Here is a 17,553-nt window from a genome sequence, read left to right on the forward strand (position 1 = left end):
AGGAACGCGAAACCATGAACTGAGACAACGCGTCATACGAACTGGCACGTTAACTCAATGTCAACCACCGAGAGAATCCCAAGAAAACAAAGCGTCGAACACAGTGAAAGAAGAGAGTGACAAGGCAGCACGAACAGTGACCAGAACCCGCCCACACTTACTCGTCAGCAAGGTAGCATGACGGTATACGGCACTAGTTCATAACATGCCCCAACCAGGTCAACTCTGAGAAACCAATTGATACGAATGACATCAATGTCAAAAAATGATCATTACCAGAAGCACCGCGGGAACCAAGCATCTGCGAGAGTTGGGGTAGCTAATCCCAAAACTCTGACAACAATGACATTGGCACCATTATACTTAAGGCCTTAGATCTAGGAGCCACGATGAAAGGGAATGAAACAGTACCTCCCTGGCCCACGTCTCACCCCACCAGAAAATGACTACGATTCTACGCTCACACGAGCCTCACTCGCATTAACCGACAGAACAGACAAGAAGATTCCCTACATGGGTCCCTGCGGAATGAATCCCTCCTATCCAAGGAAGAGACTCGTGAAACAAGAAGGCATCCAAGGGATACGACAGATCCTAAGAGACACTGTCAAAACCAGACATAAAAGTAAACAAGTAGCATGCAACATAGCATAACTATCTACTCACATAAGTAGTAAACAAGTTGCCACATAAGCAAATAGGCATGTTATCAAATCAAACATGTTATCAAGAAGAACGCAGACATGTTATCACACCAGAACATGATAGTGACACAGAACATGTTATCAGGAAGCATATATACACAAAAGCATGCTCAACCAATGATAGATGTCTCAAAACACCTGAACATGTTATCATACAAGACATGTTATCAAGATACAAATGACAAATCAAAGCAAAACAACACGAGCATGATACGCACCCAAAACCCGTCGTCCAAGGTATTCGAACCCGGACGCTCTGATACCACTTGTGACGACCCTGGTTTTTAGGCCAGCGTGTCCTGTGATGAACCGTAAGGATGATCCGATAACGGATCCGAATGCGGAAGCGAAAACAGAAAACAAGACTCTAAGAAGTCAAAGTGACCTTCCATGAGGTTGTGGAACTCAACAAGAACTGATGCGGAAGCAAAAGATCGAAAATATGACAATTAAGCCCCCAGGGGCAAAATAGTCATATCTGAAAACTGTAGATTCGGGTGCCACCGAGCACAGCGCTGGAAGGACAGCGAAAAACTAATCAAGATGGACTCAAGAATCGCATGATTCGGAGTCCGAACGAAGGAGAAACGGCATGACGAAGAAAAACGAGCACTTAAAGCAAAAAGGGTAAACTGGTAATTATCCAGGAAGAACCGGGTGCAACCGAGCACACCGTTGGAAAGACAGCGAAAAATTAGTCAAGTTAAAAAAAAAATTCACTTGAATCGGAGTCCGGACGAAGGAGAAAAGCCCAAAAGAAGAATTGACGTCGCGGCGGCCCGACGAGGGGCCACGGCGCCCATGCGCGAGCCCACCGGCGTGCATGCCGGCGCCCAAAGACGTGGCTGGTGGCAGCCCTTGGCTGCTGCTACATCTTTTTTGATCTGCCCAGAACTGAGGCTTGAAACGGAGGTCAAGACGAGTTTTTCTGGAAAAACACGGAGAAGAAACCCCCCCTAAAATCGAGTTTTCTACCCGATCGCGCGGACGGAATCAAAAAAAACTCACTGTGAAATCCCCAAAATGCCCCTAGATCAGAACTGAACAAGAGGGTCATAAAGCTGCTAAATGAAAACTGGAAGCTGAAACTTCACGAGGGATTTCCGGTACCAAGACGACCTTTTCTGGAAAAACACGAAAAAGAAACCCCCCCTAAAATCACGTTTTCTAAGCGACCATGTCGAAAGAAGAAAATAAAACTGAGGTGAAAGGTCCATAATTCCCCTAGATCAGAATATGCAAAAAAAATGCGAAATGAATTCACAAGAGGCTCAAAACACAAACGATGAGGTTTTGCCCGGAAACGACTATGCACGCAAACGTAACATACCTATTTAGACGCGCTACAATGGTCCATGGCTTAAAAATATAGCCGATGCAAAATCCGACCCCCCAACGGGCAAAAAGGCAAAAATGGACTTGGAATGGAAAACATGGAATCCAAAAATGCAAAACGGGATCAAATGACCGTTTGGCCCTTGGCCACACTTCATACAAGATTAATAAGACCCTATAAAAGAATGAAAATGGAATTCCCACACCCGATGCAACCGTGGTGAAGGAATGACTTGCGATTTTTCAAGTTTTTCATAACATTTCATGAAGTTAAAAAGTTGCATAAAGTACAATATACATGTCATTGGCCTCCGGCCTCATCTCATACATATCAAATACATTGAAAGGAGTGTACTTAAGTACACATTACATACATGGAATCAAATATACATATTTTGACATATAAGTCTACAAAATGACATTTCATGCTAACATTTGCATGAAATGGAAACTTGAAAGCTACACGACATCCAAGGAATGCTAGGCTTCACGAACCAAGTCTTCGTACCTGAAATATGCCCGAGTATCGTTGGGGTGAGTAACATAAAGCTACTCGTAGGAGATGAGCATGCATCGACCTAGCATTTTACAAATTTATCACCTTAAGGTGAAACATGTTAAAGGGGTTCATGCCACCTAACGTCTATGTCCAAGTGAAACTCGGGGAGCATCCTAAGCTACCTTAGAGTCTAAGCAACAAGAATCATGATATACATACGTGTATGAAACGAATCATGGTTGGGATAATCTAAGAACACGACAAGAAGAATGCTTGAGCATAGATTAACATGAATTGCATTTTCAATACAATTGAACTAGGTCTAGAGTAATCCATACAACATGACGAAAGCATATTTGAATACACGTTAACAAGAATCACATTATCCATGCAATTCAACAACAAAAGAGCATGTTATACAGTGCAACAAGGTTTAAGTTCTCAAAGCCATCAACTTGGAATCTAAAGCACAAAATAACAGTAGTGGTTCATGCCACCTAACGTCTATGTTATAAATGAATCAATAGGATCAATCCTAAGCTTTATTAGAACGTCGAAACACGATTTTCAATATCGGTGCAATTTAACCAACATTGGAACTTCCAATACAACACATAAAGCACAATTTCGCAAAGTTAACATCCTGTAACTTAAAATGGAACGACAAATAAGAAACAACAAGTTACAACATCATCTAGTTATCAACTTGAAAATGAAATGCGAAATCAAACAAAGTGGATACTCGGACGTCACGCCAGATCAGACCGACAACATAGTTACTTTAGGGTTACTAGCCCACGGGTAACCTCCCCGTGTGCGCACTAGACTATATATAGAGGGACTATCCCCCGTACTAGAACCACGTCCTAGCCATAGTCAAACAACGACATCCCCAAGTTTCCAAAATCAACAAGTTGTGCAACAACGCATATATCAACAAGAATATGCAAGATAATCAACTATCTACTGAGCACAACCAGATTTGGAAACCTATACAATACATGCTCTAAATCCGCAACTAATATGATATGATGAATGTCGAATCTTCAGTGTGCGATTCGTTACACGCTATGCATGAAAGATGTTAAACACGAAGTGTGCAAATCATTACACAAGGCAACAATATATTCAATAGGGAAAACATATTCTCATGAATACAAACATAGCAACTATGTTATCCAATGTTCAAAACATAACCAAATGAATATACAACAAGTCCAAGTCCATGATTTTGATATAGAAACGACTTCCAAACACAATTAAATCCATGGCTCAATTCGATAGAATTTAATTAAATAAAAATAATTAAATTCCCTAGATTCTAATTCAATTCCAAATAACCTCAAATTAATACATATTAAGGAACACGGCATGGTCATCACCCATATCCATTCTAAAACTCAATTAGGTTATTGGAACAACAAGTAGAACTCTAATTAAATCATGCTAATTTAATTACCAAGGTTCTAAAGCAACTTCAAATGGTCCACAATTAATATATACTAGTAAACAAGTCATGGCCAATACAAATATCAAGTTAAAATCTTAATTAAGCTAATGGGACCACAAAATAGATTTTAATTAATTCTTTTAATTAAAATCTCTAGATTTTCAAACTTAACCAAATGTTCTCAAATTAACCCATGTTGGAAAGCATGCCAAGAACTAATGTAATATCACATTACAAGTTTATTTCATTAAATTTAAGACCATGTGAATTAAACTTTTACTAAAGTTAAATATAAATTAAAAGTTGCAATTCTCATGCAATTAATCCCAATTTAATATATGTGAACAACTATACCTAAGCTTAATTTTCTAGCATGCCACAATTCAATTCCAAGTTGTATATCACCATGAGGATTAAATCTTAAACAAGGAAATTAATTAAATGAAAGGTTTCAAAACCTCGCCGAATATTCTAAATCAAATATATGTGAAGCTATATGGCATGTAGATCAAGAATATCAAGTCGGAATTCAAATGGAGTGAATAGCGCACTCGGAGCAAATTAATTAATAATTACAAATTTTCAAAACACCTCCAATTCTTTCAAGTTCAACTATGTTGAAGAGCATGCTAAGGCCTAATATAATATGCTAACACATATTAATTTCAAGCTAGTTAAGGCCGTGTGAATTAATCTTTCACCTAAGATAAATATTAAATAAAATCTTTAATACTTATTCAAATGTTCCAATTTTAATACAGGACAATGAGCATATCAAGGGGCAATATAAAATCATGCTACGTGTTTAAACCAAGTCATGAACAACCGGGAAAATTAGATCCCGTACAAGAAAAATAAATAATAAAATCTCTAGATTTTATATTTAATCATGCAAACAAGTAGTATAAGCATCACAAGCATGCTATATAACAAGAATTTAAACCTAAAACATCCCCTACCTCAATTTGAGATGAAAATCTCAAATGCCATCAAAATGGAACGGCTCCGAATCCGACGAAACTACTAGGTTTTGTCGGGGGCAACGCCGTGAACATAACCCCCACGAAAGCCCCATCAAAATCATAACTTGACCTCAAAACCAAACTCAAGAAATGGTCAAAACTGAATTCTAATAAGGGGGAAAGGTAGAGCACGGCGAGGGGAGCAACAAACGTTAAGGCCGAAGACTTTCCATCAAGGAAAAGTGAACCAAAAGAGGAGAGAGAAGATGGCAGCACCCCTTGGGCTGCCATGGGAGCTCCAGGTCGTGCATGAAGAGGGGAGAAGATCAAAAATGAAATATCTCACCCCCCTTTTATAGAAATCTCAAAAAGTGCCCCGAACGGGCCCCGCCGGGTCCGAAAAAGTAAAATTTGAGCAGACTCGCTCAAATGGCAAAACTTTGTGAACGGAAAGGATTCAAAATGATAAAATATGAACAACGGAAGAAACGGCATCAAAAAACGAGTCCCGAGCAGAAAGTTATGCCCAAAACAAGTTTGGCAAAAACCGGGGCCAGAAACCCTGAAACTGGAAAACATCGACCAGGAGGAAATTCCAAGAGTACACAACTCGACGGAATGTGAAAATGAATCCCGTACGAGGATCCAGGCTCAAAACAAGACATTTTGCAATAACTTTCATTAATTGCACAATGGCCCCTCCAAAAAGTGAAAACTGCACTCATGGCCCAGAATGAAAGTATCTTCCAAAAATATTTTCTTAAAAACCACCGAAATAAAATATCTTCAAAAGATATTTACGAAAAACACCCCAAGAAAAGAAAATAATTTCAAAGAACTTTGCATCCATGCCCCTATGGACACCGGGAGCAACCAAAGTACTTTCTTACAAAAGTAAAGATACGTATTTCGTGGAAACCACTCAAGATGAAGACACGTGAAGTCAAAAACCAACCCCGAGCATGAGAAGTGAGGTTGTGCCAAAAGCTGACCAACAGAGATAAGACAGAATAGGGAAAATGACGAAATAGCGCATACTGTCGAAAAACGAAAAATGTGAAAATGACTCGGTCCTCAAAGGAAGTTGTCAATCCACGGAAAAGAGTCTCAGGAACCAATTCTGAGCTCTCGAGATGACACTAAGCGACACGAAACAGAGCTCAGAAAAGAAATTTAAACGAAAAAAATTCATTCGTAAAATTTCAGGAAAAAGGAAAGGAAGGCAAATGACCGGGTCGTTACAACCTACCCTCCTTGAAGGAATTTCGTCCCCGAAATTAGGAACATACCAGAGAGAATAGAATAATGACCGAACAAAAGGTCAAATCAAGGGATAGCTCACAACGCACCGAAGGACAAATCCTGAAGTCTAAAGATCAACTGAAGGAACGCGAAACCATGAACTGAGACAACGCGTCATACGAACTGGCACGTTAACTCAATGTCAACCACCGAGAGAATCCCAAGAAAACAAAGCGTCGAACACAGTGAAAGAAGAGAGTGACAAGGCAGCACGAACAGTGACCAGAACCCGCCCACACTTACTCGTCAGCAAGGTAGCATGACGGTATAAGGCACTAGTTCATAACATGCCCCAACCAGGTCAACTCTGAGAAACCAATTGATACGAATGACATCAATGTCAAAAAATGATCATTACCAGAAGCACCGCGGGAACCAAGCATCTGCGAGAGTTGGGGTAGCTAATCCCAAAACTCTGACAACAATGACATTGGCACCATTATACTTAAGGCCTTAGATCTAGGAGCCACGATGGAAGGGAATGAAACGGTACCTCCCTGGCCCACGTCTCACCCCACCATAAAATGACTACGATTCTACGCTCACACGAGCCTCACTCGCATTAACCGACTGAACAGACAAGAAGATTCCCTACATGGGTCCCTACGGAATGAATCCCTCCTATCCAAGGAAGAGACTCGTGAAACAAGAAGGCATCCAAGGGATACGACAGATCCTAAGAGACACTGTCAAAACCAGACATAAAAGTAAACAAGTAGCATGCAACATAGCATAACTATCTACTCACATAAGTAGTAAACAAGTTGCCACATAAGCAAATAGGCATGTTATCAAATCAAACATGTTATCAAGAAGAACGCAGACATGTTATCACACCAGAACATGATAGTGACACAGAACATGTTATCAGGAAGCATATATACACAAAAGCATGCTCAACCAATGATAGATGTCTCAAAACACCTGAACATGTTATCATACAAGACATGCTATCAAGATACAAATGACAAATCAAAGCAAAACAACACGAGCATGATATGCACCCAAAACCCGTCGTCCAAGGTATTCGAACCCGGACGCTCTGACACCACTTGTGACGACCCTGGTTTTTAGGCCAGCGTGTCCTGTGATGAACCGTAAGGATGATCCGATAACGGATCCGAATGCGGAAGCGAAAACAGAAAACAAGACTCTAAGAAGTCAAAGTGACCTTCCATGAGGTCGTGGAACTCAACAAGAACTGATGCGGAAGCAAAAGATCGAAAATATGACAATTAAGCCCCCAGGGGCAAAACAGTCATATCTGAAAACTGTAGATTCGGGTGCCACCGAGCACAGCGCTGGAAGGACAGCGAAAAACTAATCAAGATGGACTCAAGAATCGCATGATTCGGAGTCCGAACGAAGGAGAAACGGCATGACGAAGAAAAACGAGCACTTAAAGCAAAAAGGGTAAACTGGTAATTATCCAGGAAGAACCGGGTGCAACCGAGCACACCGTTTGAAAGACAGCGAAAAATTAGTCAAGTTCAAAAAAAAATTCACTTGAATCGGAGTCCGGACGAAGGAGAAAAGCCCAAAAGAAGAAGTGACGTCGCGGCGGCCCGACGAGGGGCCACGGCGCCCATGCGCGAGCCCACCGCCGTGCATGCCGGCGCCCAAAGACGTGGCTGGTGGCAGCCCTTGGCTGCTGCTACATCTTTTTTGATCTGCCCAGAACTGAGGCTTGAAACGGAGGTCAAGACGAGTTTTTCTGGAAAAACACGAAGAAGAAACCCCCTCTAAAATCGAGTTTTCTACCCGACATCTCGGACGGAATCGAAAAAAACTCACTGTGAAATCCCCAAAATGCCCCTAGATCAGAACTGAACAAGAGGGTCATAAAGCTGCTAAATGAAAACTGGAAGCTGAAACTTCACGAGGGATTTCCGGTACCAAGACGACCTTTTCTGGAAAAACACGAAAAAGAAACCCCCCCTAAAATCACGTTTTCTAAGCGACCATATCGAAAGAAGAAAATAAAACTGAGGTGAAAGGTCCATAATTCCCCTAGATCAGAATATGCAAAAAAAATGCGAAATGAATTCACAAGAGGCTCAAAACACAAACGATGAGGTTTTGCCCGGAAACGACTATGCACGCAAACGTAACATACCTATTTAGACGCGCTACAATGGTCCATGGCTTAAAAATATAGCCGATGCAAAATCCGACCCCCCAACGGGCAAAAAGGCAAAAATGGACTTGGAATGGAAAACATGGAATTCAAAAATGCAAAACGGGATCAAATGACCGTTTGGCCCTTGGCCACACTTCATACAAGATTAATAAGACCCTATAAAAGAATGAAAATGGAATTCCCACACCCGATGCAACCGTGGTGAAGGAATGACTTGCGATTTTTCAAGTTTTTCATAACATTTCATGAAGTTAAAAAGTTGCATAAAATACAATATACATGTCATTGGCCTCCGGCCTCATCTCATACATATCAAATACATTGAAAGGAGTGTACTTAAGTACACATTACATACATGGAATCAAATATACATATTTTGACATATAAGTCTACAAAATGACATTTCATGCTAACATTTGCATGAAATGGAAACTTGAAAGCTACACGACATCCAAGGAATGCTAGGCTTCACGAACCAAGTCTTCGTACCTGAAATATGCCCCAGTATCGTTGGGGTTAGTAACATAAAGCTACTCGTAGGAGATGAGCATGCATCGACCTAGCATTTTACAAATTTATCACCTCAAGGTGAAACATGTTAAAGGGGTTCATGCCACCTAACGTCTATGTCCAAGTGAAACTCGGGGAGCATCCTAAGCTACCTTAGAGTCTAAGCAACAAGAATCATGATATACATACGTGTATGAAACGAATCGTGGTTGGGATAATCTAAGAACACGACAAGAAGAATGCTTGAGCATAGATTAACATGAATTGCATTTTCAATACAATTGAACTAGGTCTAGAGTAATCCATACAACATGACGAAAGCATATTTGAATACAAGTTAACAAGAATCACATTATCCATGCAATTCAACAACAAAAGAGCATGTTATACAGTGCAACAAGGTTTAAGTTCTCAAAGCCATCAACTTAGAATCTAAAGCACAAAATAACAGTAGTGGTTCATGCCACCTAACGTCTATGTTATAAATGAATCAATAGGATCAATTCTAAGCTTTATTAGAACGTCGAAACACGATTTTCAATATCGGTGCAATTTAACCAACATTGGAACTTCCAATACAACGCATAAAGCACAATTTCGCAAAGTTAACATCCTGTAACTTAAAATGGAACGACAAATAAGAAACAACAAGTTACAACATCATCTAGTTATCGACTTGAAAATGAAATGCGAAATCAAACAAAGTGGATACTCGGACGTCACGCCGGATCAGACCGACAACATAGTTACTTTAGGGTTACCAGCCCACGGGTAACCTCCCCGTGTGCGCACTAGACTATATATAGAGGGACTATCCCCCGTACTAGAACCACGTCCTAGCCATAGTCAAACAACGACATCCCCAAGTTTCCAAAATCAACAAGTTGTGCAACAACGCATATATCAACAAGAATATGCAAGATAATCAACTATCTACTGAGCACAACCAGATTTGGAAACCTATACAATACATGCTCTAAATCCGCAACTAATATGATATGATGAATGTCGAATCTTCAGTGTGCGATTCGTTACACGCTATGCATGAAAGATGTTAAACACGAAGTGTGCAAATCATTACACAAGGCAACAATATATTCAATAGGGAAAACATATTCTCATGAATACAAACATAGCAACTATGTTATCCAATGTTCAAAACATAACCAAATGAATATACAACAAGTCCAAGTCCATGATTTTGATATAGAAACGACTTCCAAACACAATTAAATCCATGGCTCAATTCGATAGAATTTAATTAAATAAAAATAATTAAATTCCCTAGATTCTAATTCAATTCCAAATAACCTCAAATTAATACATATTAAGGAACACGGCATGGTCATCACCCATATCCATTCTAAAACTCAATTAGGTTATTGGAACAACAAGTAGAACTCTAATTAAATCATGCTAATTTAATTACCAAGGTTCTAAAGCAACTTCAAATGGTCCACAATTAATATATACTAGTAAACAAGTCATGGCCAATACAAATATCAAGTTAAAATCTTAATTAAGCTAATGGGACCACAAAATAGATTTTAATTAATTCTTTTAATTAAAATCTCTAGATTTTCAAACTTAACCAAATGTTCTCAAATTAACCTATGTTGGAAAGCATGCCAAGAACTAATGTAATATCCCATTACAAGTTTATTTCATTAAATTTAAGACCATGTGAATTAAAATTTCACTAAAGTTAAATATAAATTAAAAGTTGCAATTCTCATGCAATTAATCCCAATTTAATATATGTGAACAACTATACCTAAGCTTAATTTTCTAGCATGCCACAATTCAATTCCAAGTTGTATATCACCATGAGGATTAAATCTTAAACAAGGAAATTAATTAAATGAAAGGTTTCAAAACCTCACCGAATATTCTAAATCAAATATATGTGAAGCTATATGGCATGTAGATCAAGAATATCAAGTCGGAATTCAAATGGAGTGAATAGTGGACTCGGAGCTATATGGCATGCAGGAAATTTTTCAAACTGCCCGAAAATTGGAATTATCAGCTCGAAACATATCTGGACGACGCAGAAAAGAACAAAACAAGAAATGAGGGAGGAATAGGGTTGGAAAGACCTACGAAGCAGTAGTCTTTAACGTCTCTATCAAGACGTTGGTCTCTTTTAGCTTGGATCAAAGATCTTATTAGACATCCTCTTTTCAATGGGGTGAATTGAACTTCGAATCCCACCCAACAAATCATTCTCTAAAGAAATTGTTGGATTTGATTCAAATGCACTTGATGGGTTTTGATCAAAGAAACTTTTGAGCTTCCATGCCCTTTCAACTTTGGAATTTAAGATATCTTTTTAAAATTGATTCAAAGGTAAAACATTTAATTTTTCAAAACAAAGAGATGACTCAATTTTGTGAACTTTAATTTCAAAACATTTTTCCACAACACAAATCTCTTCATGCTTGTCCATTGCATTAGTGGTTGGATTAACAATATTCAACTTCACCTTCATGTGGCCAAAAGTGATCTTCATTATCCCCGTCCTACAATTAATGTTGGCATTAGCGGTAGCTAAGAAGGGGTGGCCAAGGATAACGGGTTTTTGGCTCTTTGGATTGGGAACCAGTTTTGTGTTAATGACTACGAAATCAACCGAGAAGAAGAATTTATCAATCTTGATCAAAACATCCTCAATTATGCCCTGGGGCTTCTTTATAAATCGGTCGGCTAGTTGAAAAACTACCGCGTAGGTTTCAAATCACCTAAGCCCAATTGAACATATACCGAGTATGAGAGAAGATTCACGCTTGCCCCTAAATCCAAAAGAGCCTAATTAATGACATGGTCACCTATGGTGCAAGATATGGTGGGTGAACTGGGGTCCTTGAATTTGGGTAGAGTGTTGTGTTACAAGATAGAGCTCACTTGCTCAGTAAGGACAACTTTCCTTGGTGTTTGGCTTTTGTTCCTTCTCTTTAAAGTGCATAGATCTTTAAAAAAATTGGCATAAGCCGAAATTTGTCTAATTGCATCTAAGAGAGGAAGATTGATTTTAACTTGCCTAAACACATCAATGATTTCATTCACTTTGCTTTGTTGCTTATCAAAAGATGCGGACGGTTTCAAAGCATCCGGAAATAGAGCCTTTGGCTCAAAAGATTTTTCAAACACATTTTGTGAAGCATTTTCAACAATAGGGTCTTTTGCACTAAATGAAGGAGGAATAGAATGCGAAACGGGATGGGTGTCAACACTAGGTTGCATTGGTTCACTTTCTTTATTGGAAACACCAACTTGATTGTCAATCACCCTTCCACTTCTCAAAGTGGTCACCGCATTTACTTGTTTAAGTGAAGGACCTTTCTTTGAGGAAGTTATCTCCACTACAAATTGTTGCTTAGGTGGTGGGTTAAGAGGCATTTTTCCTTTCTCTCTTGTATTCAACGTGCTAGCTATTTGCCCTACTTGGGTTTCTAGCTTGGTAATTGATTGTGAGTGAGAATGAAGCAATTGAGTGTTGGCATCCAAAGTATCTAAAGCTGATAAAACTTTCTCCTCATAAGCGGGACTTTTAGAATGACTTTGAGAATAAGATGGTTAATTGGGAAAATGAGAATTTGAAAACTGATTTCCATTGGGTGCTTGATAGGACAGACGATAGCTTTGAGAATTTTGGCTTTGCAAATGAGGTGGAACGTACTTCCCTTGAAAACCACCTTGAGGAGGGTTTGACCCTTCCCCTTAGTTTTTCCAAGTGAAATTGGCGTGGTTTCTCCACCCAGAATTGTAATGATTACCATATGGATTATTTCCTTGATTCACAAATGCGGCATTGACTTGTTCATGATGCTCATTATGCACATATCTATGGGGACAATTGGAAGTAATATGTAACACACTTGAACATGTCATACTCGATTCATTATAATGATGATGATGAGGGGAGGAAGACACTTGATGGGCTGAATTTTGATTGATCAAACCTTTGAGTTAAAGACTTCACTTCGGCAACTATGTCATTAGAATTTTCCACTTGATATAAGCTTGAATTCTTTCTTCCTCCTACATTCACATTTCTACCATTTCTAGAAGACAATGATCTATGTATTGAGTTTTCACTCATGCTTTCATATAAACGCCACACATCATCTTCATGTTTATCCAAATAAGAACCTCCCATTGAAGCATTAACCATGCCTTTATGGGTGTCTAACAAACTTTCATAGAAATGTTGGACAATTTGCCACTTAGGAATATCGTGATGAGGACACTTCCTAAGCAAATCATTCAACCGTTCTCATGCCTCATGTAACATTTCCCCATCCTCTTGTGAAAACTCACGAATTGAAGTTCGCATGGAATTGGTTTTGGAGACGGGATAATACTTTCTCAAGTACTCTTTGTTGCATTTTTGCCCAAGAAGTTATGGAAAGAGGACTTAAATTGTTAAACCAATATTTTGCCTTATCTTTAAGGGTAAAAGGGAAGTGTTTCAACCATAAAACTTCTTCCGGCATGTCCGTATACTTAACGGTGGAATAAACTTCAAGAAACTCATCCAAATGCTTATAAGGTTCGTCATTGGTTAGCCCATAAAAGTTTGCAAGCATTTGAATGGTTTGTGGCTTAATTTCATAATAATGTGCTCTAAATGGGGGAAGACGAATGCATATTGGTGCATTATATTCATTAGGCACATAATGATCTTTTAAAGCCATAGGAGGATTTGCAATTGGTGGTTCAACGAAAGCTCTATTGTTAGCTTGGACAACGGGAGGTGGAGGTAGTGGTACAAAGTATGGCCTTGGCATTCCAAGTGGAACTTAGCCTTATGGTTGAGGAGCAAAAGGTCTAGGCATACCCAAAGGAACTTGCACATTATCATGTTGTTGCACATTAGGATAGAGTATGCCATGTTGGTCTGTATGACCAAGGTCTCCAACGTGGTTATCCATTGATGCAATGGATCCACTTGAATTACCCCTACCCCTTGGATTGCACACAATTGATTCAAGATTAAGATTCAATGGGACAAGAGTAGGATTTAAAGACCTATGATCATGCATGGACAATGTAAATCAACACAAACAACAAACACAACAAATAACAAATACTTCTCCTTCATAACAAAAATCAATCAACAACAAGCCTCCACATACATTGATCCCATACTCCCATGCTTTTCAACAAATACAAGAAATAAAATTGCCTCCACATGGGCCGATGATTTAACTAAGCAAATAAAAAGTGCTTCCACACGGGCCAATGATTTATCTAAGAAAGAAGAGTTAGAAATGCTCACAAAGGGTTCTTAAGCAACTTCAAGAAATTTTAAGCATTGTTGCTTTGCTTTTGCAATTTTTCATTTTTATTTTTGGTTTTTGGTTTTTATGCTTTTATTGCTTGCTTTGCTTGCTGCTTGCTTTAGGGCTCCTTTGCTTTGCTTCTCTATACTCTAAGTACCTAGAGATTAAAATTAACAAAGTAAGAACAAAATAAATAAAATAAAATAAGGATCAAAAGAGTACTAATTCCTAATCAATTCCTAGTACGGCGTTGTTAATCCTTGGCAACAGTGCCAAAAACGTGGTGCATCAGTGACCTTGTGCTCAAAATGATGTAAAAAGTGTGAATGTGAAAAAGTGGCCACCACATTAAAATTTATAAAATCCACTTAACACTATACTATGTAGTATGAGTGAAAAGGGATCGTCCCAAGGGATTTGCAAGGTACTACGAAATTGAAATTGGATTAGTTTGTCGAATGATCAAAGAGAGGTTTGTTGGTTGAATAAAACTAATAATTCAATTAAAAACAATGCAAATTAAAAACAAGCCGAATCTCTATAATCCAATCAACCAAGCTCAAAATGTAAAACAAGTTTAGGGTTATTGAAGAGGAGAGTGAGAGGAATCTTTTCTCTCCCAAGGTTTTTACTCTAAGGTGAATGGAAGTGAACCAAATTGAAGGGATAAGCTGTGAACCAAATTGAAGGGATAAGCTATGAACTAAGCTTTCCTCCAATGGTGGATTGGCTAGGGTTCATGAGAGACAATGAAATCAAAAAGGTAAAGTGTAAAATGGTGAATGGAAGGGCTAGAAATCCTCCACTCACTATGTGCTCTTGCACTACCTCTCTCACACATACAATGCAAGACTAAATCTTGATCTAACACTTGTCACTAATCTAATGCTCCACCCTAGGCTTAATCTTAAGCCTACACTTGTCACAAATCAATGGCTACACGTGCACTAATCTAAGGCCAACAAGTGGGTAGATCTCCACCCTCCAAATGTCAAGAAGTCATGGTGCCAAGTCTCTTCACCCAAATGCCAACAAATGGCTTCATGAGAGTGTGACATTTGTCACACTTTCCAAAAATTGCAAAATGGTACTTTTTCAAAATATCATCCAAAATAAATTGCAAAAAGGTCCCTAAAATGAAAAATAATTATTTTACATAATTATACTAAAACCCCAAAAGTTATGAATAATTACACTAAAGTATGCATTCATGCCCTTTATGAATAAAGTAAGCAACTATCATGCTTTTCAACAAAAGTAAAAATACCAATGTCATGGAAATCAAATATCATGAATGCATGCAAAAACCAGAATCAAATCCGAACCCTAGAAGTGAGGTTACGCAAGGATAAACTATAAACGGGAAAAAGACGAAAAAGGAAAAGATAAAAAAAAAAGAAAATCGCCGAAAATGGAAAAGGAGGAAAAAGACCGGGTCATTACTGATATGGTCAACGCTAAACTCTTAAATGAAAGAGATAATGTAGCATAATTGATCATAGATCTAACTATGTTAAGCAGAATTCTGTTATTCCTATTTGACACCTAAATTCATTTAGCGTCAATTGCGGAAATTCTGGTACACAACACCCTCATTGACTATATAGTCTTTGCACTATCCCAAGAAATACTCATATACACGATCAGATCGAAGTGTTTTGATAAGTTTACCTAATTTGTGCTCCACACCAGTCTTGACATTTTCAGAATATACCAACAATTTAAGAATTGTGTCGCATCAGATAAATTTATCCAAAACATGAGTAATCTTGCTTGGATATTCATAAGACCACACGTGTCTGTGTGTACCGACTCCAAATGTTCTTTATGTCTGTTTCATTTGGCTGATTAAACCCCTTAGGGTTATTTATCATTTAATATAGGATTCACAAGTTGGTTTAGGCTCCTCTGCCTCACTAGGTTATAAACCTTCTTTGACCAATCTTTGAATCTCATTTTAACTGATTACAACCCAAAAATAGACACTAAAAATACAATGAGTCAGGAATAACAAATTTTCTCTTAACATTCAATCTAGAAGATGCAGCATTAGTTTCCACATCCTGCAAATTTTAAGAGCTTGTGGTTATAGTATATCAACCATCTTTCAATGCACCAGAAGCAATCACACATCTATTCAATTTTATAAAACCAGTTTTAGAAAATAACAACACAGTTTTTATAAACCAAAAGTGAAACAAGAAGTATATTGCGTCTAACATCTGTGCATAAAGATAGTTCTCTAATACTCATATCCTCATACTCTCTAATTTCAGATGTAATACTCACACTGACTTAGCTACAACCTTGGCATCAGGTTAAAAGACAAATATATATCCATATCATCGAGGCTTCTGGATTCCTGAAATCTTTGCAACGAATTGTTAACATGTTTAGTGGCTCCAGAATCTATCCATCAGGAATTAATAGATACAACCACATAACATGGCTCAATGATTAAAAATATATTTTCCTATGCCACGTCATTGCCTAGACAGTTCGTCATGTAGTGTCTTAGTTAGCGGCAAAAGAAACAATTTCCTTCGCCCTCAACATACGCTGCCTTATTCCCTTTAACCTTTTGAATACCCATGTTTTGTGCTAGCCTAGTCCTATTAACATCCTTCCTCTTTTCTTTGCCCTTCCACTTGAGCCTAGAAGAAGATGATATAGACTAGGCTAAATTGATAGGAACGCCCATACTCTTGATTATCCCTTCATCTGTTACCAATTTTATAAGAATATCAGCGAGTGTGAACTCAAACTGGTTGTTTATTTAGTTCACTCTAAAAGAGTCAAACGAGTTTAGTAACAAGGCAATAATCATGTTAACTTTAAATTTTCCACCCAAGTCAGCCTTATTGACCTCCAGTTAAATTTTAAATAATAAACAATCATTTTCAAAATATAATCTGATACTGGAGTTCCTTAGGTTATCTTGTTGGTGTTCAAGTCGGACATAGTATTTAGGCATACGCTCTATCTAATCTCACTAAAACATCTCATTGGGTATCTTAAAGTAAATAAATTAGGTATAGGAGTATTAAATACATTTTGTACCCTTACGTTGTGAATAAAATATCTAAGTTTCTTAGCCAGTCAATATAAATGAGGTCCAGTTACATTGAATATGTAAGCAAGTAGATAAAATGGATTAGACATAATTAATCTGAATATAAATGCATTCATACAATATGTAAGGTGAATTATTAATATTATCATGCATATTTAAAATTAAAATGAGTTTGTCAACCATATAGTATAATAAATCTCAATAGAATAAGATTTCATTATCATTATTGGTGAACAATCCCTTTTAATTAATGTGGGTCCCTCAACTTTGTAGCATAATAAATCATACAATCA

General features: G+C 38.1%; 1 pseudogene; it reads left to right on the forward strand.

The window, feature by feature from the left end:
- Positions 1 to 13,134: 13,134 nt before the first annotated feature.
- On the forward strand, positions 13,135 to 13,233 carry LOC132315243 (small nucleolar RNA R71; annotated as a pseudogene).
- Positions 13,234 to 17,553: the final 4,320 nt, after the last annotated feature.

This window comes from Cornus florida, unplaced genomic scaffold (assembly GCF_030987335.1).
Source record: "Cornus florida cultivar Cherokee Brave unplaced genomic scaffold, ASM3098733v1 CherokeeBrave_3.0.0_Hap2_Chr06, whole genome shotgun sequence".
NCBI classification, from domain to species: domain Eukaryota; kingdom Viridiplantae; phylum Streptophyta; class Magnoliopsida; order Cornales; family Cornaceae; genus Cornus; species Cornus florida.